This window comes from Sus scrofa, chromosome 4 (genome assembly GCF_000003025.6).
Source record: "Sus scrofa isolate TJ Tabasco breed Duroc chromosome 4, Sscrofa11.1, whole genome shotgun sequence".
Lineage (NCBI taxonomy): Eukaryota > Metazoa > Chordata > Mammalia > Artiodactyla > Suidae > Sus > Sus scrofa.
In genome coordinates, this window is record NC_010446.5 from 6987387 (window position 1) to 7007903 (window position 20517).

General features: G+C 47.4%; 1 protein-coding gene across 2 annotated transcripts in view; it reads left to right on the forward strand.

Moving 5' to 3' along the window:
- ZFAT (zinc finger and AT-hook domain containing) overlaps positions 1 to 20517 on the forward strand; it is a 205298-nt gene that overhangs the window by 17695 nt on the left and 167086 nt on the right. For both annotated transcript variants that reach the window (XM_021088872.1, XM_021088873.1), the window contains exons 2-3: positions 11799 to 11926; positions 15376 to 15593. The gene's annotated coding sequence lies outside the window, so the exon portion shown is untranslated. The remainder of the gene's footprint in view (positions 1 to 11798; positions 11927 to 15375; positions 15594 to 20517) is intronic.

Below are 20517 nucleotides of genomic sequence, written 5' to 3' on the forward strand. Positions count from 1 at the left end.
TGGACCACTTGCTGGCCAGCTGGCAACGAAGACCCTTCCCTGGTAGTAGGGGGAGGATTGACAGCCCTTGGCACGCTGTGGTGGAGTGGGGGTTTCAAGGGAGCATAAGATTGAGACATAGCAAGAAAGTGATTGTTCTGGAGTTAAAACTCGGTCCCTATAAGTGTTTCTACTTCAGTGCTATATGTATCAGCTGTGTGACCTTGGCTGAATCACCCAACCCCTCTTCTTGCTCTGAAATTCTACAACTCCAGTTTGGGGAAGCATCTTACCCATCATCTATCACGGCAAAACCCAGTAATGTCTTCACTGTGGCCGTATCCAGCTCTTTCTTTCCGGGACTTGTTCGCAGGGAGGGTGAGCCCACGTTCTGCTCCGCCGTCGTCATGCTGTTCAGGGTCCCCTTGGCTTATTTATACACAAGAGCCCTATTTCTCATCCTCAACATGGCACCTAATGGATGCTTTGGCCTGAAGCGTGTAGTTCATTTAGCAGGTCAGATCCTCTTCCTCCTTCACCCTGCTTCCCCCGGCTACCGCATTGTTCTGTGCTTCATTATAAAACGCATCCTTCTTTCCACTGTATTGACCCCAAATATTTCATCAATTCACTTGTGTCACTGAAAGCCAAGTGTCTGTTCAGGCTGGCCACAAACAAAGGCTGCTCTGTGAGGCTGAGACTGCAGACAAGCGGAGCAGATTCCCTTCTACAAGACGGGTCGTGGGGGGTTTTTGTTATTTTTTGCAAAAATGGCAGCAGCTTCTGTAGACATGATTCGTCGGTGGCACATAATGGCACCAAACCTAACAGGTAGTCTGTTGTCATCTTTATCTGGATTTACTGCTAGTTTTGTCCACCTTTTGTCCCTATTTTATGGAGTTGTACCATTATGCAGTTATAATTTTACATTTTGTTTATTTGACCTACTTCACAGATTTTTCCATTCTCTTAATCTGGACTTCCCTGTTTTAATTGTCACTTTATATTCAGGAAGTATTTGTTGGTTCACTGAGTAACTCCCTAAGTAGTCCTTTGTGGGTTTCTCCCAATTTTATTATTGTAAATAATGTAGTAAATATCTTTGTGTACATACCTCTCTTAATCTTCCAGATTATTTTCTCAGGAAAATTCCTCAGTGTGGGATCGGAAGGGTGAACATTTTTATAATTCTTAAAGCTCACAGCCAACCATGTGACTGTATCATTGAATCTATCTTTTCATTCAGGAGATAAAATCCATACTATTTTTGTGAAGGCAGGACCCCTTCATGAACTGGCTTCTGCCTGTCTCTCCCCCTCATTTCTCAACTCTCTTCACCTTTCCATTTCCCTCACGTCCACCCAGACAAGAAACAGATCTGTATGTGCAGGACACCTTCTGCTGTTACAGTCCTGCGACCCTAGGTGCTTGTACTGGAGCAGAATGCTGGACAAATAGCCAGACGGTCATTATAAACCATTACCTTCTCTGCTCAGAGCTGTGGGCTGAACTATGGCTCCCCAAACTCATGGACTGAAACTGTCACCATCCCACACCGCCCCCCAGCAGGATGGCATTTGAAGATAGGGCCTGTGGGAGGTGACTACTTTTAGATGAAGTCATGAGGATGGAGTCCTCAGGATCGGATAGCGTCTCTTTTTAAAAATTATTTGTTTTGTTTTTAATTCAATTAAATTCATTTATTTATTTTGGCAGAAGGAGGTTCCCAGGCCAGGGAGTGAACCTGAGCCACAGCAGTGACAACACCAGACCCTTAACCCACAGAACCACCAGGGAACTCTGCGATAGTGTCCTTACAAGGAGAGAGCAAAGATATCTCTGTCTCTGTCCTGTGAGGACACACAAAACACAGCCATCTGCAGGCCAGGAAGAAGGCCCTCACAGGAATCTAATTGGCAGCACCTTAAACTTGAACTTCCTAGCCTCCAAACCATGAGAAATAAATGTCTATCGTTTAAGACTCCCATTCATGATATTTCGTTAGAGCAGCCCCAGCAGACCGATACGCTCAGAATCCACCAACCTTACGTGTGTAATGTGAGTAGATAATTAAATATGTAGATAGATCATTTAGAATTGATTATATTCCTACATCTTGTGTTGTTGACGTCTTATGACGACTCTGTAAATATGCCAATTTGATGTCAGATGAAGGGCCACAGGGACGTCCCAGAGACTGAGTGATTCAGGATGGCCTCAGGGTGGTGAGCTTGCCGTATGAGAAGAGTCACCAGGGGAGAAGACTCCAGGTGGGGAGGGACCAGAGCAGGAGGGGCCTTCTCTGCCAGCTTCAGGTGTTTGGCAGTTGACCAACAGAGGCTGGTATTTGGAAGGTTTTGCCAGAGGAGGAACGTGGGCAGATTACCATGGCAGGGTGAGCTCTCACGGGAGTGTAGGGGTGGACTAGGCTGGAGGCCAGCGGCTCCCTTGGCAGTTCAGGTCAGCCCTCTGGCTTCGGTTACTGGTCCTGGCAGCTAGTCGACTTGCAGGAAGTGAAGGGGGGATAAAGCGCTGCAAGAATACAGAGCACTAGGGATGCAGGGTGGCAAGGTCAGGGACATCTAGAGATAACCGAGCCTCATCTCCCACATAGATGGAGCAGTGGAGGACCAGAGAGAAAACATTCTCTGGAGCACTCCAGATAATTCAGTAATGAATTCAGCAAACGCTGACTCCACCCTGAGCCAGGCACTGCACTAGCAGAAGGGGATAGATGTGCTAGGATGCAGGAGACAGTCTCAGTTCATCCACCGAGGGCTCGGATGTTTACAAATCTAGCCATGACAGCCATGCACGTGCTCTAGGGCAGCTGCATGGAGGGCAAGGTGCTGATAACTGGTGGCCTGAGGCTCAGGAGCAGTGAGGGGTAGCCTTGACCGCAGACTTGTGCTCCCTGCATCCAGCTGAGCTGCCTTCACGGGTTTATTGGTGGACATCTGGGATTGCTAGTTTGTCCATCACAGTGGAAACTCCGAGGGGCAGGCTAGCCGTCTGTGACTCCGTGAGCACAATCTGACAATGTTTGAGGACAATATTGAGTAATGATGCTCTCAGTAAGATAGACAAATAGGTTCCTTGCAGCACAGTGAGGTAAGGATCCGGCATGTCCCTGCAGTGGCTTGGGTTGCTGCTGTGGCTCGCGTTGACTCCCTGGCCCAGGAACACATGCTCACCTGAAAAAAAAAAAAAAAAAGGATAAGTAATATATCAATAAATACTCCTTTCTTTTACAAAAATATTTTAGCACCGTAGCAACTTAATTAACTTCAATATTTCTGAAGGCATAAAGGTGCCCTTGTCTATCCCCGTGTACTTCTGCCTGTGGGAATAGAGGCTGGGCTGCGCGTGTCCCCACTGGTTGTCTCTCCCTTCGGCCAGACTTTTTTCCCCCGTCATCCTGTGGTTGGGGGCCCCCATTTTTCTGACTCTAGTCAAATTTCAAATTCCTATGGAGGAACCAAAAAAAAAGGGGGGGGGAAGCAATTGTGATTCTGCAAGGCTTGAGCAAAAACCTGCATCTGTTGTCCTGTTTAATTTTTACAAAAACGTTAAGGCAGGTGTTTTGGTTCTGGAAGAGAAGGCCACAGTCACATGAGTATTACAAGACAGGGCCGAGATTTGACTTGCGGAGCCTAAATCTGGGTAATTTGCACATATCCATGCCTGTAGTCTAGCTGGTGTTGCGTCATCTCAGAAGAGACACAAGACCAACATCAAAGGAGAATCAAAAGCAGCTTAAATCAAAGGGGCAGGGATTCCTAAGAGAGACTCTGCTTCCAACTTTCTTTCCCCAAGTCTCTGTCATTTTTTGACACAGCGGCAGGTGCCACTTAAAATAGCTTGGTCTTCTCTCTCCAAACTCTTTCAAACGCTGGCCTCCTTCAGACTCACCCCACTGGCTCTGGTCTTTCTCTGAGGCTCACTTCACCTTTTACGTCTGTTCATTTCTCCCTGGCAGCAAATTTCAGATGTAAGCCAGTCTAGTTTTCTGGACTTTCTCAGTTCTGCTGCACTACTAGCCCAACACAGAGGCCCAGGACCTGAGAGCCCACGAGTGAATTATCCTTAAGACGAGCAGAAGCCAGGGTTGCTTCTGTGGTCATCTATTCCGCCCGTGTCGGTCTCTGTTGTCTCCTGTGTTCCCTGAAGAATGAGGATGGAAAGGGAGTTCCCATCGTGAAACAGCGGTTAATGAACCCGACTAGCATCCATGAGGACGAGGGTTCGATCCCTGGCCTCCGTCCGGGGGTTAAGGATCCAGCGTTGGCTGTGGCTGTGGTGTAGGCCAGTGGCTACAGCTCCAATTGGACCCCTAGCCTGGAAACCTCCATATGCAGTGCATGCAGCCCTAAAAAGACAAAAAAGACAAGAAAAAAAAAAAATGAGGATCGAAGAACATGGCTGTCAACTATCCTGCAGAATAACTGTCCATAAGAGGAAAGGACAGTCACTAGAGGGAAGCAGGAGGAAGTTTTTTTCTTCCTCTTCTATTTTTTTTTTTTTTCTTTTTCTTTTCAGGCCACACCTGATCCATATGGAAGTTCCCAGGCTAGGGGTCAAATCAGAACTGCAGCTGCCGGCCCACACCACAGGCACAGCAACGCAGGATGCAAGCTGTGTCTGCGACCTACGCCACAGCTCATGGCAACGCCTGATCCCTCACCCACTCAGTGAGAGCCAGGGATTGAACCTGTATCTTCATGGATCCTAGTTACCTCATGGGTTTGTTACTGCTAAGCCATGATGGGAACTCCAGGAGGAGGTTTTCTCAAGACTTGGTGTTCAGCTTTATACGGCTGATGCTGTAGTAGGCATTCAGTATATTTTAAAATGACCTAACTAAAGAAATCAGGTTATATAAATGCCAGGAGAAGGAGGGAGATAAGGCCACGTTTCGTTATTGGATATGTTCACAAAACCAACCAGCTCCAGATTTCTGGATGTATTCCTCCGGACCAAAGCCTACTCCAGTGCCAGGCTTTGAATGAATGAATGCAGCTTCTTCTGGAAGAAGTTGGCACAGGCTGATGGGACCAAACTCAACTCACTTCTCGTGGTTTTTTTTCCCCCAGATCTGAGTTCAAAACAACGCCCAGGCCTTTTTAAGGATTTTAGATTTTCCAGATGTAATTTGATAAAACATGTTAACACATAATCTACAACAAACTTTATCTCATATGTTCAAATGATACAAATGATGAAATTTAAAAGATTTCCCTTTGAGGAGTTTCCGTCCTGGCGCAGCGGAAACGAATCCTTTTAGGAACCATGAGGTTGCGGGTTTGATCCCTGGCCTCGCTCAGTGGGTTAAGGATCTGGCATTACCCATGAGCTGTGGGTAGGTCGAAGATGCAGCTCAGATCCTGAGTTGCTGTGGCTGTGGTGTAGGCCGGCAGCTACAGCTCCAATTAGACCCCTAGCCTGGGAACCTCCATATGCTGCAGGTGTGGCCCTAAAAGGACAAAAAGACAAAAAGACGAAAAAAAAAAAAAAAAAAAAGCTTTCCCTTTGAGAGTAGGAGCAAGTCTGAACCTCTAGTCAACATTGTACCAGAGGTTTTAGCTAGGGCAATAGGAAGACAAAGATATATAAGGAATGTGGATTGGAAGAAAAAAAATGTCATTTTTTTCAGATGCTACTATGTGTACATTAAAGAATCTATATTTATAGCACTATTATAACAAAGAAATCAATACATAAATATCGCTGTACTTTCTATTCCATAAAAAAATTGATAGATTTTTAAAAGATAATAAAGTATAATTTTAAAAGTATCAATTACTATGGAATAAATCTATGAAAAAGGTGCAAACCTTATAAAGGTAAAAATTTTAACCTTACTGAGAGATATTAAATAATATCTAAAGGACCACTATACCATGTTCATGGACTCGAAAAATCAATATTTTGTGTATGTCAGTTCCTCCCAATCAGGTTCAGTGCAGTCATGATCAAAGTGTTAGTAAGTTTATTTTGAAGAATATGACAAACTGCTTCTTGAGAAAAAGGAAATTTTTAGGAGGATTTTAAAATCAGATATCAAGACACTAGTATTTTTGTGATCAAGACAGTGTGGTATTTATGCAAAGATAAAAACAAAACAAAACAAAACAAAAAAACAGACCAGTGAGACCGAATGGAGAGCTTAAAAACAGGCCTCACATATATGGGCTTGATATATGACAGAAGTAGCAGTAGGTAAAGGACAGTGTTTTCAGTAAAATAGGGCAATAGGACATCCTTACTGGAAAAAAATTTAAATTATACCCCCCCCCACATTGTATGTAAAATCAGTTCCAGGTGGATTAAAGACCTAATTTGAAAGGCCAAAACCTAAGCTTTTAGAGGATCCTAATAACTTTAGAGTATCTTAATAACTTTGAAGTTGATTTCTCAATAGAACCAAAAAAAAAAAAAAAAAACCCCACTAAATGTAAAGGAGAAGTGATAAAAAGGACAAAAAATTAAAAGTCCTGTTCATCAAAAAAATACTATTAAAAGAATTAAAATACAAGCCACAGAACTTTGGTTTTTTTTGTTTGTTTGTTTGTTTTTTTGGTTTTTGTTTTTGTTTTTTAAAGGGGTGGTGGTGCGTTGATTGTACCTACGGCATGTGGAAATTCCCAGGCCAGGGACTGAACCCGCCGCACCACAGCAGCCACCCAAGCTGCTGCAGTGACAGTGCTGGACCCTTAGCCTGCTGTGCCACAAGGGAACTCCACAAGCCACAGAGTAGAAGCATGTATTTGTAACATACAATTTTTAAAAAGGGATGGTTAGTACTCAGCATACACAAGAAATCATAAAGATAAATGAAAAAAGGCAAATAGCCTGGTAAGAAAAAAGTGGGCACAGATGTGAACGTGCACCTCACAGGAAACCCTATCCAAATGGCTAACGTATAAAACGCAGAAATGTTCCACCTCGTTGTCCACTGGGGAATACAAATTAATATCACAGTGAGACAGAGCTACACAGCCATGTGACTGATCAGAATATCAAAGACTAACAATTCTAAGTGTTGGCTGTGATGTGGAAATTCAGAAACTTACACTCCCGATGACAAGAATGGCGCTGGCACACCTGCTTTGGAAAACAGTGGCATTATCAGAGTTCCCTGGTGGTACAGTGGAGTTAAGGATCCGGCATTGTCACCCATGTGACTCAAGTCGCTGCTGTGGTACAGGTTTGATCGCTGGCCCAGGGACTTCTGCGAGCAACTGAAAAAAAAAAAAGAAAAAGAAAAGAAAATGCTTTTTAAAAACTACCCAAACCCCACATGTTTCTAAGATGCGATAAACATTTGATGATATAGTAAATGGACAAATCCAACTATTCAACACACTATGCACACTCATTATCAGAAATAAGCTTTGATCTTGTTATCCACCTTTCATTAATTCTGGATTTCATCAAGACCGAAGCCCAAGTGGCTTTTAACCAGCACCAGAGACCAGAGATACTTGAGGCTAATTTGCATCTCCTTTGGTCTACTCAGACCTTAATAAAATGATGGCACCTTCATTATGATGAAAGAGGAATTAGAGATACAAAATTCCAGGGCCTCAGAAAGAGTAAAGAAAAGATCTCAACATAAGAACAAAGAAGAACAAATGGCCTAGATTCCACCCCTGCTGACCTGGAGGCCGTGATTTACCTGATTTGGGTCTTCGCAGTTACAAGTTCCATAAATGTATTTCACAAGCTTGGTATATTTAGCTACCCTTTGGAGGTATGTGAGTTATACATAGTAGTAGTCAGCAATTTTGTTGGAACTTTGCTGATTTGGTGTTTTGGAGAAGTGTTGAGTTTTATTTTAGAAAATCTATTAGGAAAAATGTTCATATAAGCCAATTACTTACATAAATGAGATTTCAGAAAGAATGCTTAAACAGGGTTTCCAAATAGTCTAAACAGCTTTAGAAAAGTGAAGAAGGTGTATTCCAGGAACAAATTATAATTATAATAGCATCAACCCCCCCTCCTCCACGAAGCAATAGGCTATGAATTTTAGCAGACTGCTTATGATCATTAGCAATGATTAAGAATCAGCATGGTGGGTGTTCCCCTTGTGGCTCAGCAGAAGTGAATCCAACTAGTATTCTTGAGGCTCCCTGGCCTTGCTCAGTGGGTTAAGGGTCCGGCATTGCTGTGGCTGTGGTGTAGGCCAGCAGCTTTAGCTCTGATTCCACCCCTAGTCTGGGAACTCCATATGCCGCAAGTGCGGCCCTAAACGGCAAGGGAAAAAAAAAAAAGAATTAGCATGGTTTTATAGGGAAAGTTTTTCTCATTAACCTCATTTCCATTTTTAAGAGAGGTACTAAGTTCATGGATAAAGAGAATGTTACAGACATGCCACATCTCAATTTCCACGTTGCATGAGTGCTGGTTCAATGAAGAAATTAAATAAGTTTTTTAAGAGCTGTGTGGTTAATGAAACTGTCGTGCCAAACTCAATGACCTCAGTTCATCAGCCTGCCCCTTATAACTCTTGATTAATACCTGGGTTGAGAGGAAGAAAATGTACCTATCAACTGTACAGGTGACCCAGAACTGGAGGAAGAGTTGACACGTTGCACTGCACACTCACATGTAGAAGGATTTAAACGTGTTCCAAAAGGGGATCGAAACAGTTGAAAACCAGTAGGTTAGAAAAAGTTCTGCAGCACAAGTTCAGGATTGAGACGATCTGACTGGAGTATTTGCCCAGCTATAAACTCAGGGCAGAATCTTTCTGCCTCCATCGCCATTGCCAAGCAGGCGTGGCAGACTGCACAGTCCCCCACAGCAGAGTGACACCCAGGTACAAGTGGGTACTAAATGCCATGAGGACCTAAACAGGGAGACGTGCTAGGTGGGATTCCCAGGTGGCTCCCAGGACTCTCAATTGCTGTGTGCATCCTGCACAGCCCCTTGCCTGTGAGTCTGGGCGGGCCCAGAAATGGGATGGACTTCCTTCCAGCAATTGGGTAAAAGGAGCAAGAGCTTTTGCAGAGACAGTGAAGGTCCCAGACCAGCTGACTTGGAGTTCATCTAAAGGGGTTATCCTGGATGGGGTGTCTTAATCAGATGAACCCTCAAAAGGGACCAGACCTTCATAAGGAAGAGATTTGAAGTACAAATGATTCTCCCGATGGCTTTGAAAAAGTACGGAGAACAAATGCAGGAGCGAGAAGCCCATGTGGCCCAACTCTGGCATTTTCTCCTCATAGCCTGCAGGTCCTATTGCCATGCAATGAAAAAAAAAGTCTCTCTTTGCCCAGAAAGGAAGGGCAGTTTAACTTCTGGCAGGCCGTGGTGGAACTATAACCTTCCCAGGTGCCTGGCGAGCAGAAAGAAGTGGTTCCATTATCTTCACCATCCTTCGGAGACAGGGAGGAGATGCAGGCTCTGAGGTCTAGACCCACACATCCTGCCTGCCAGGTGTGTAGACCTGGGAGCTTCTGCATCCAGAGCTAAGAAGAGGGGCCCAGACTGGACGTGGCTGTGGGAGGCACCCGCATATGGGTGGTAATTGAATTCGAAGTAAATTTTTCGTCGCCCAGGAAGAGTGTCAACAGGAAGAACAAAAATGTGCCAAAGAGTCCTGGAAAACACCTGTTTTTTTTTGGATTTGTTTTTGTTTTTAAGATTTCTTTCTTTCTCTTTCTCTCTCTCTCTCTTTCTTTCTTTCTTTCTTTTCTTTTCTTTTCTTTCTGTCTTTCTGTCTTTCTTTTCTTTTCTTTTTTTCTTTCTTTCTGGTTATCCATTTCTTTTTTTAATTTTTTGCCATGACTTGTTGCGGCTTCCTCACCCATTTAAGCAACAGCCAGCAAAGAGCAGAGCTGACTGAGGCGGAGCTGCCGTCCAGGGGCAGGAAGGAAATGGGGAGGGAGTGCTGTCCGGAGCAGGGAACAGAGGAGAGAGGAAGGGAGGTCAGTGGCCCTGACCACGGCCGAGAGCCAAGTTCAGTGCACATCCGAGACGGGCTTACTCAAGGTTGAGAAGGTCTTTGGAAATCTTGGCCAGGGCGGTTTCGGAGGCGTGGTGGGGCCGGAGCAGAGTCAGGTATTGGAGGGTAAATACAATACAGAGTAAGGGCGAGGATCATTCTTTCCAGAGCTTTGTGCCTGGTGGGGAGAGACAGGAGGAGACGGACTGTGAGCGGGGAGCGAGGGCTTGGTTTGAATCCTGAGGGGAAGGAAGGAGTCCATACAGATGGAGAGGCTCTGGGTGCAAAACAGAAATCATAACGTGTTTTTTCTCTTGCGTATCTAAAAACTTCCTCCAGCACCTACTGAGTATAAGACCCCCGGCTGCGTGGTGACTGTGGAGGACCAGGGCTGGAGAAAGGCTGCATGTCGAGTTTAATGATTTTTCCAGCCTATTCTTAGAAACGTCTTCAAAGCTGTGCTAACAGGTTGGCTCTGGCTGATAAGGTGCCATCGCCCCTTGCCTCTGATGTTATGTGGTGCTCAGTCTTCTAGACATTGTTCCACTAATTGGCTTCCCGGAGCTGCTTGCTCGGCTGTGCCAAGGGCGATTAACAGACTGTGCTGATGCGGCTCCCAGCCCTCGCGAGGGGCAGCACGTGAGCCCGTCCTTGGGAAGCTGGAGGCCAGAGAGGGTCCTTCCGAAGGCCGGAGCATCCCATGGTTCCGGAGCCCTGAGGCTAAATTCCACGCGAGGGCCCTTGTGCTTTATTTTCCTCTAGGTTGACCCATCCTGGGAGAGACTTGGGACAAAGCACCATTGTTTAGCTTGTGGATGCAAGAAACAGAAAAAAAAAAGCGTAGTTAAGAAGGGAACAGGACATTCTAAGCTTGGGCTTCTCAACTATCTGTAACAAAGGTTTATTTTGTTTAATTTCTTGGTCTAGACTAATGCTGACTCTCACTTCCTGTCATTGGAACCATAACACATTGTTCACGGACCTGCCCTAGTTCAAAGTCCATGCTTTGGTCAATTTCTCCTACTAATAATGATGCTAACGTAGGCACTTTATGCATGCCCAGGTTAGGGTGGTCAGCCGGCTTCACCTTTGGAGCCCCAGGAGCCCGGGTCAGAGGCTTCTCAACTCTCTTCCCTGCAGGATTGAGTGTGTACCTTCCAGTGGGTTTCCCCGGAAACAGGCCCCCAGACAAGGATGCGAGTGCTAGATTATGGGACATGATCCCAGAAAGTATTGTTAAGAGATTGAGAAAGTGACAGAGCTCCTGCTGTGGCGAAACAGACATCTTGGGAGCACTGGGACGCAGGTTTAATCCCCAGCCCAGCACAGTGGGTGAAGGATATGGCATTGCCTCAGCTACAGCTTAGGTTGCAGTTGTGGCTTGGATCCAATACCTGGCCTAGAAACTGCACGTGCGTGGGTCAACCAAAAAAAAAAGAAAGAAAGAAAAAAGTAGACAGAGAAAGAAAACAGATTGGGAAAGTGAAATGAGGCAGGGAAGAAGTCACTATAGGGGCATGATAAGCAAATCCTGGGGGTGACTGGTCTCCATCCTGCCGGGGGATGTTCTGAGAGAGCAGGGGACACTCACCTGGAGTCAGCCTGGTCAGGGCACAAGGAGCATCAGTGCAGAGGCACCGCTGCCAGGTCATTCCTCCTTCCCTCCCCACCTCCTGCCTGCAGGCTCCAGGGGGCAGAGACAGCCTCCAGGCAAGGACCTGCAGGGGGCTGGGGCTAGAACAGCCGGATAAGGGCGGGGGTCAGCAGCCTCCCTCTGCAGTCCAGTCATGCCAGCGTGTGCCTTTTGCTCTGTGCCCCCCTCAGTGCTGTGTGATGATCTGGCCCCTCGTTTCTCTCCCCTCCGAAGGCTCGGACCTCCGAAGGCAGATCTCTGAACCTCACGGTAGGGTTCTTTAGCAGCCAGAAGATGAAGAATGCGTGACTCTGACCCTCCCAACACGCCAGGGTGGGATCGCTCTTCGCCCCATTTTCCAGGTGAGGAAACCAAGGCTCTGAGACGGCTGTGGTTGTGTAGCTAACCGTAACCACGACGGCTAACCAGTGGCAGACTCAGGTCTCCCAACTCCAAATCCCGGGTGTTTTTCCTTGTGATTACAGCCAACTAGAATTTTTATTTCCATTAGTTACCACCATGCTGCCCCAACATACACACCTACACACACCATTGACTCCCAATCTCTACATACTTGGTACCTTTTTATTTTTAATTAATTAATTTATTTATTTATTTATTTTAGGGCTGCACCTGTGGCATATGCACGTTCCCAGGCTAGGGGTCAAATCAGAGCTGCAGCTGCAGGCCTACACCACAGCCACAGCAGTGCCAGGTCTGAGCCGAGTCTTCGGCCTACACTGCAGCTCACAGCAGTGCTGGACCCTCAGTCCACTGATTGAGTGCTGGACCCTCAGTCCACCCTCAGTCCACTGATTCCAAGGGTCAAACCCACATGCTCATGGATCCTAGTTGAGTTCCTAACAACCAGTAACAGGAGTGTTAATAGATACTTAAAAGTTGCAAACCCCCCAGGGTCTATGGAGTTGTCTATTCTAAGGCCATTCAGAATGGCCCCAGATGGATTTCACAGTATAAAAGAAAGGCAAGGAGGAGTTCCCACTGTGGCATAACGGGATTGGTGTTGTCTTGGGAGCGCTGGGACACAGGTTTGATCCTGGCACAGTGGGTTAAGGAACCAGCGTTGCCACACCTGCGGGGTAGCTCATAACTGATGCTCGTATCTGATCCCTGGCCTGGGAACTCCGTGAGCCTCGGGGCGGCCAAAAAAGAAAAAAAATAAAAGGAAGGCAAGGTGAGTGGCTTTAGCCCCCTCACATTCACTGGGAACTCTGTCACTGGGGTCCTACCCACCCTGCGTCTTCTGAAGGTGTGTCTGATTTGGGCAACTCTTTAGCAGGCTCAGCAGTGTCTGTCTCCTTGGCTGTTTTCCTGGAAGGACTTCTGAAGCTGCTTCGGAGTGCAGCCCTGGGCCTCATCCGATCACTCTGTCCATCGCTCTGCTCTCCTGCTGCACTAGGCTTCTGCTTCCTCAGCCAATGTCTTGCGGTCCCCATCCTGGGGCCTTGGCGTGTGCTCTTTCCTCTGTCTGGAGTAGAGTTCCCCTGCTTCTGCCTGATTACCTCCCCCTCCTCATTCATCAGCTCTGGTGTCTCCTCCGGAGGGAGGACTTCCTGCTGTATCCCTGCCTCCCCCACCCCCAGCACCCTTACCCCTCCCCCAGCACCCTGCCCCTCTCCTCTTGGCAATTCTTCCAGCTTCAGCGTGGACACGGTTTATTGGGATCATTTGCGGGCAGGACGACTTCCCCTTTTAGAGTCTAAATTCCCTGAGAAGAGGGAAGAGTGTCTGGGATGGCTCAGCCCACTCCTTCTTCGGCCCAGAGCTGGTGCTCAGATATCTGAATGCATGAATGCATTAACGACCAAATGAAAAGCCAGTCTCACCAGCTCCTCCCAAGGTAGCCATTATTAATCTCATTTTAGAGATGAGGCAGAAATTCAGAAGGGCCCAGTAGCTTTTGAGGACGGCAGCTCAGCATCCCTATTTAGAGCTGCCTGATTTCAGCACCTCGGGGACTTGGTGAAGGAGGCTGAGCGGGTGCAGTATTGAGGGAAATTTGAGTCTCACCTGTTTGTGTTCCTTACTGATGCTCGTGAGATGCTTTCGTTGGCTATGTTGATAGGAAACTGAGAGAAAAGCAGCACTAGACTGGAGGAATGATGATCATGCAAGATGACCCTGAGCCTTGGTCTGTCGTGGGGGCGAATGAACCGGGATTGACAGTAACAGGTCGACCAAGAGACCCGAACAGCCACACAATGCAGAGTGATTTCCTTGCACCAAACACTGGGTTGGTTGTTTTGGGTTTGTTTGTTTTTTTTTGTCTTTATCCTGAAGGAATTGCATTCTTTGCTTGGAATAATTGGCAAGATGTAAAGTAAGCAGGGTAGGCGTTCCGGCTATGGCGCAATGATCAGTGGCATCTTGGGAGCGCTGGGACGCAGGTTTGATCCCTGGCCCAGCGCAGTGAGTTAAATAGCCCGCATTGCTGCAGCTGCAGCTTAGGTCCCAACTGTGGCTCAGATCTGATCCCTGGCCTGGGAACTCCATATGCCACAGGGCGGCCAAAAATAAATAAATAAATAAATTTAATTGAATATTTACAAAATTTTTTTAAATAGAGCAAGATTGAAACCCACTCACTGATCTTGTAGACAATTCCTAGGATAGGATTTGAGGGTCACGGTCTTCTCTCTCCCCTCCGTGACCCTGTGAATGAACTTGAGTTCTGACATCGGGGGCCAGCAGAGCCCTGGTCCCTGCTCCCCAGCCTGCTTCTGAGCTGCCTGAGATGCTGGTTTCTGACTCAGCCTGGAGGCTGGCCCTTAGCCGTCTCTGCATACCTCCTGAGGCCGATGCTCTGCCTTCTAAGAAGGTTCTCAAGTGCACATATCCGGGACAGACTTGCCGTTGGCATCCGTAACATTTTGTTGTTATTTTTACTTTTTAAAAATTCTGACTCATGTTTTATTTTGCCTAACCCTGAACCCAGTGAAAAACATGTTTTACTCCCTTGGGATCATGAGATCAGCTTTACTTTAATGGTGATGGCGTGACATGTCATGCATTTAATCTCTGTTACAGGCTTCCTGAGGGATTTATTGATTTATTTTATAGCAAACGAACAAACAAAACCCCACTCCCCTCAGGTTGCTCTGCTCCCTCAATATTTCATTTGCAGATTAGGGGCCCAGAGGAAACCCCTTAAGGAGTAAAAAGATAGGAGCTCCCATTGTGGTTCAGCGGCAATGGACCCAACTAGTATCCATGAGGATGTGAGTTCTATCCCTGGCCTCGCTCAGGGGGTTAAGGATCCGGTGTTGCCGTGAGCTGTGGTGTAGGTCAAAGACACAGCTCAGATACAGCATTGCTGTGGCTGTGGTGGAGGCTGGCAGCTGCAGCTCCAATTCAACCCCTAGCCGGGGAACCTCCATATGCCATGAGTCCAGCCCTAAAAAAGTGTAAAGATAATAAAACATGGAAACAGAAATGCTAATGGAAAAACCACGTAGTCCTGCTATTCTGATGGTTACACTAACGTCCTCAAGCATTGTCAAAGATCACCATGTTTGTTTTATTTTGAATTTAGTGGGTTTTTTTTGGAATACATATTTCTTTGATTGGACATAGAGTCAGATCCACTGACTGTCCAAGGCCCTCGCTGGTCTCGGTGCTGCTTCTCACTGTAATTCTGTGCTTGGGGAAACGCGTTCATGGCTCTCAGGAGGTTTTATGTGGTTGTTCCTCCCAATGCAAAGGTCTCAGGCCCCTTTAAGGCCCTGATAAAAGCTGAAGACCTTCCCCGAGGAAAAACGTGTCGTGCTAACACAATTTTGTATAATTTCAGGATGTTCATTTACCCTCCCCAAAGCCATGGACTGGGATGAAAACTGCTCCCAACTCCTTCCAGCCCTGACACGGGACGATGACGCTGAAGTTTATCTAGGAAGAGGCACAAATCGGACAGCCGACCCTAATAAATCATGGAGTAGGAACAGGTGACAAGCACACACTTGTACCCATGTGACTTCACTTCTGCCAGCTCCCTCCAGCGCAGGACAAATGGTGGGTGTGGTCCCCCCCACCCTGTGCTGAGTTGCTGACAGGAGCGGGGAGGGAGGCAGGACTGGGCTATGCTGATCTGATAAGAGGATTAAGTTTCAGCTTCCCTCCCACCAACCCTAATGCCCCGGACTAAGCGGCTGCCCAAGTTCAGCCCTTTCTCAGATGGAAAATGTCTCTCTGCCCAGGCAATCGCTGCCTGCCAGCTCCCAGAGCCACCAGCTTCTCCCCCAGCCCCAACAACACCTTTGCCCAGGTGGTGCCCTCTGTCAGCAATGCCCCGCCCCTCTGGTCAAATACCCACTTGTTCTTCCAGACTGGTTCAGGTTTCACCTCTGAGCTGTTGCCCTAGTTCTGGGGGAGGGTTTAGCTGCTCCCTCCTGTGCTCTCCTGGCCCCAGGCCCGCCCCTCTCTTCCTGTGCTTCCCACGCAGTACGTGTGGACCTCCGACGGTAGTTATTTTTCTCACATGATTATCTTTCCGTTGATAGGATGAGCTTCCTGAGGACAAGGACCAGCTTCCTTCGCGGGGTCTGGCATATAATGGTTTCTTTATAAATGTTTCTAGGATGCTGTGGCTGAGTATCTGTGTATATGTGTATCTATGTGGGTGTCTATATGCATTTATTATATAGACAAGCTACAGAAAGAAAGTAGCTGATAGATACAGGGTACGTGTAGCAGACAGACACCCTAGCGAAGCAGCAAGTTCATGAAAACTTCTTTCCTAAGAGTAAAGGCTAATCACAAGGGCACTTGAGAGCAGCCTGAAGTGCAGGGAGCGGTGTGATATGGGGGCAACTCAGAGCAGACACAGAGCATGCTCTTGGCTGGGCAGAGACTCCACGTCTGGGGCCTGGACATGGAAAGCAGCTTCGTGGCAGAGTCTCTGAAGAGCCTCCAGAGGCAGGAAGCTGCCCCTGGGGCCCCACCTGCCTTTCTCGCATTTATAACAAGAGTGAGCTCTCTGAAAGGTTTTCTGCAGGGGTCTCATTTTCCTAGTGCATCTCACAGACCAAATGTTTATTAAGCCTACATGCTTTTTTTTTTTTTTTTTTTTTTTTTGTCTTTTGTCTTTTGTCTTTTTGTTGTTGTTGTTGTTGTTGTTGTTGCTATTTCTTGGGCCGCTCCCGCGGCATATGGGGAGGTTCCCAGGCTAGGGGTTGAATCGGAGCTGTAGCCACCGGCCTACGCCAGAGCCACAGCAACGCAGGATCCGAGCCGCGTCTGCAATCTACACCACAGCTCACGGCAACGCCGGATCGTTAACCCACTGAGCAAGGGCAGGGACCGAACCCGCAACCTCATGGTTGCTAGTCGGATTCGTTAACCACTGCGCCACGACGGGAACTCCGCTTTTTTTTTTTTTTTTTTTTTTTTTTTTTGCTTTTAGAGCCACGCCTGTGGCCTACATCACAGCTCACAGCAACGTGGGATCCTTAACCCACTGAGCAATGCCAGGGATCGAACCCGCATCCTCATGGATACTAGTCGGCTTCATAACCTGCTGAGGTACAACAGGCATGCGCTAGGCCTGCAGGCTTTTATTTTCTTTTGATTAACCCTCTGGGCCTTAACTCTAAATTGGGAGGAGGATGAGGCTGGTCCAGCAAACAAGGCATCCTGCACAGATGGGGAGGGGGATGCTCCACCAGCGGGAAACACTTCTCAGGATGAGTCACATCAGAAATGGGTGGTGACACCATGATGAACTGCCAGTGGCAAGACACACATGGAGACTGCGGCGTCTAATGGAACATTCGAGGGGCAATCAAGAGATGCAGCACCACCTCCGCCTCTGAGCAGTCGCCTGTAGCCGGACACTTTGGAGCCTGTTTTCCAGGCATTGGGCTAGTCCAGAGGTTGGCACGTGTGTTTACCCACAGACCGCTTTCCTGGAGTCCATCTTGTTATTCAGTCCAGCAGGACCAGCAGATAAAGGAGAAGCAGCGGGGAGGGGCCCAGAGCCCACACCCCTCCCCCAAACCTGATAACCCTGGCGGCAGGAAGGTCCCAGAGGAATCCAGTTTGATACTCTTTGCACTAAATTACTCCTCTTACCCTGGGGATCCCGAACTCAATGACCCTGAAGTCCAGATGGAAACATAAAAGGGTGATACCTGCTTGTTTAGGCTGTGGCAAAAGTGGGGTGTCCTCACAGAGGGAGCCCCAGGGGAGAAGCTGTGCTTCTTCCACGGGAGTGATTGTTGCTAGACTCTGGCAGGCCTAGGAATGCAGCAGGCTCTGTGCTCCCTGAACAGATTTTTCCAGTGAAGCCAGAAATCCAGATTTTTCCATGAACTCACCTAATTTAAAAAAAAAAAAAAAAGTTAACGTGGAGTTCCTATCGTTGCTCAGCAGTTAACAAACCCAACTAGTATCCATGAGGATGGAGGTTAGATTCCTGGCCTTGCTTAGTGGGTTAAGGATCCAGTGTTGCCATGAGCTGTGGTGTGGGTTGAAGATGTGGCTCAGATCTCGCGTGACTGTGGCTGTGGCACAGGCTGGTGCTGCAGCTCTGATTCGACCTCTAGCTTGGGAACCTCCATATGCCGCAGGTGTGGCCCTAAAAAAAGAAAAGACAAAAAAAAATGTTAATGACTATTTTTTAGAGCCGTTTTAGGTTACAGAAAAAAATGCACAGAAAGTACAGGGAGTTCCCCTTACCACCTTCTCCTCGCCCCATTCCCATTTCTCCTGTTATTAACATCTCGCATTAGGAGTTCCCGTCGTGGCGCAGTGGTTAACAAATCCGACTAGGAACCATGAGGTTGCGGGTTCGGTCCCTGCCCTTGCTCAGTGGGTTAAGGATCCGGCGTTGCCGTGGGCTGTGGTGTAGGTTGCAGACGCGGCTCGGATCCCTCGTTGCTGTGGCTCTGGCGTAGGCTGGTGGCTACAGCTCCGATTCAACCCCTAGCCTAGGAACCTCCATATGCCGTGGGAGCGGCCCAAGAAATAGCAAAAAGACAAAAAAAAAAAAAAAAAAATCTCGCATTAGTACGGTACATTGGTTATAATTGATGAATCAATATTGATGCATCATTACTGACTAAAGTCCATAGTTTACATTCATTCTTTGTTTTGTATATTCTATGGATTTTTCTCTTTTTTTTGACTGAGCCTACCCCATGTGGAAATTCCCAGGCCAGGGACTGAACCTGAGCCACAGCAGTGACAACACCAGGTCCATAACCCCCTGAGCCACCAGGGAACTCCTCTTCTGTGCATTTTGACAAATGCATAATGACATGTATCCACCAACCCAGTGACATACAGAGTGGCTTCACTGCCCTAACCGCACCCCCCCCATCCCACCTTTTCATCCCTCCTCACTTACTCCCCCTCTGCCCAGGAATCCCTGGCCAGCACTGGTCTCTTCACAGTCTCTCTTCTTTCCTGGAATGTCATACAGTTGGAACCGTACAGTCTGTGGCCTTTCCAGACTGGCCTCTTTCACTTTAGCAGTGTGCATTGAAGATTCCTCCTTATAACTCCCAGTTTTTAACTGTTGAAAATAAATTAAAATAGTCACAAAATGCTGAAAGGCAGACCTTCATCCTATACCTCCCTTAGTGGGATGAAGAAGCACCTTTTATCTTGCTTTTTACAACCAGCATTGGAGGCAGGGGATGGCAGGAGGGAGGATTGATCTCAGAGGAAGAGGCAGGAGTTCCCTGGTGGCTCAGTGAGTTAAGGATCTGACACTGGCAATGCAGCAACTTGTGTTGCTGCTATGGCGCTTGTTCGATCCTGGAGTGGAGAACTTCCACATGCTACCGGTGCAGCCAAAACAATACAAAACAAAAAAACCAAACATGAGGGGCCAGTGGCTCCAGAAGGAGACATGGCTTCCTGTTTCCGATTTGGTTTCTGGTTTCATTTCCTATTTCTGGTTCAAGCTCGCTCAGCTTGGGACAATCCCCTCCACTGGTCAGTGTGCCTGCCTCACCCACCATCCCACCTTTTTTTTGGTTCTGTCCCCTTTCTGCCCCACTCCCACTCACCCGACTTGCTTCAGAGAGAGAAAGCACAGTGAAAACGCCCCGGAGGGCCCGTCTCTGTTCTCCCCTCCAGCTGTGTCCCTGCCAGTGTTTGCCCGGAAGCAGCCGGCATAGCCACCCGATAATGAGATTTAGCAGCCTTGGCTGCCGGCAGTCAAAGCCAGTGATAACTGGATAATATTTCTTAGCATGGGGCTTACAGTTTATTTTTGTGCTCACGCGGTGCTCATATAGGAAGCATCACATTTACGTTTAAAACTTGAGGAGCAGCTTAAAAACATGGGGTCAGAATCAAACAGTCTTGGGCTCAGATGACATTTCTGCAGCAGGTGACTAGTAGGATGAGCCTCGCTGAATCCATACCGTCCCTGGGCCCCAGTTTTCTCATCTGCAAAAATGAGCTCACTAGTTCCCTCCCTGAGAGTTACCAGGAAGACTGCTACGGTTGGCTCGCACGCAGAAATAGTCATCCAGTATCAATTCCTTGTCCTTACTGATTGCTGGAGACCTGGATTTCAGTCCCAGTTTTCTTATCCTCCAACTTTGTGACCAGGGATTAGTCATAAACTGGAGACCACAAGCCAGGAGCTGCCCTGCTCCTATTTATTTTTGAACTTTTTATTGAAAACATTTTTTGTTTGTTTGCTTGCTTTTCTGGCTGCTCTATGGCATGTGGCGTTCCTGGGCCAGGGATCAGATCCAAGCATCAGTTGCAACCTATGCCACAACTGTGGCAACACCAGATTCTTAACCCACTGTGCTGGGCTGGGGATCGAACCTGTGTCCCAGTGCTCCAGAGATGCCACCGATCCCATTGTGCCACAGTGGGAACTCCTAACCCCTCCTTTTTGAAAAATGGAAGTGTAATGGCTATATAACTTTATATAGGTTCCAGGTGTACAGTAAAGTCATTTACAGTTTTTAAA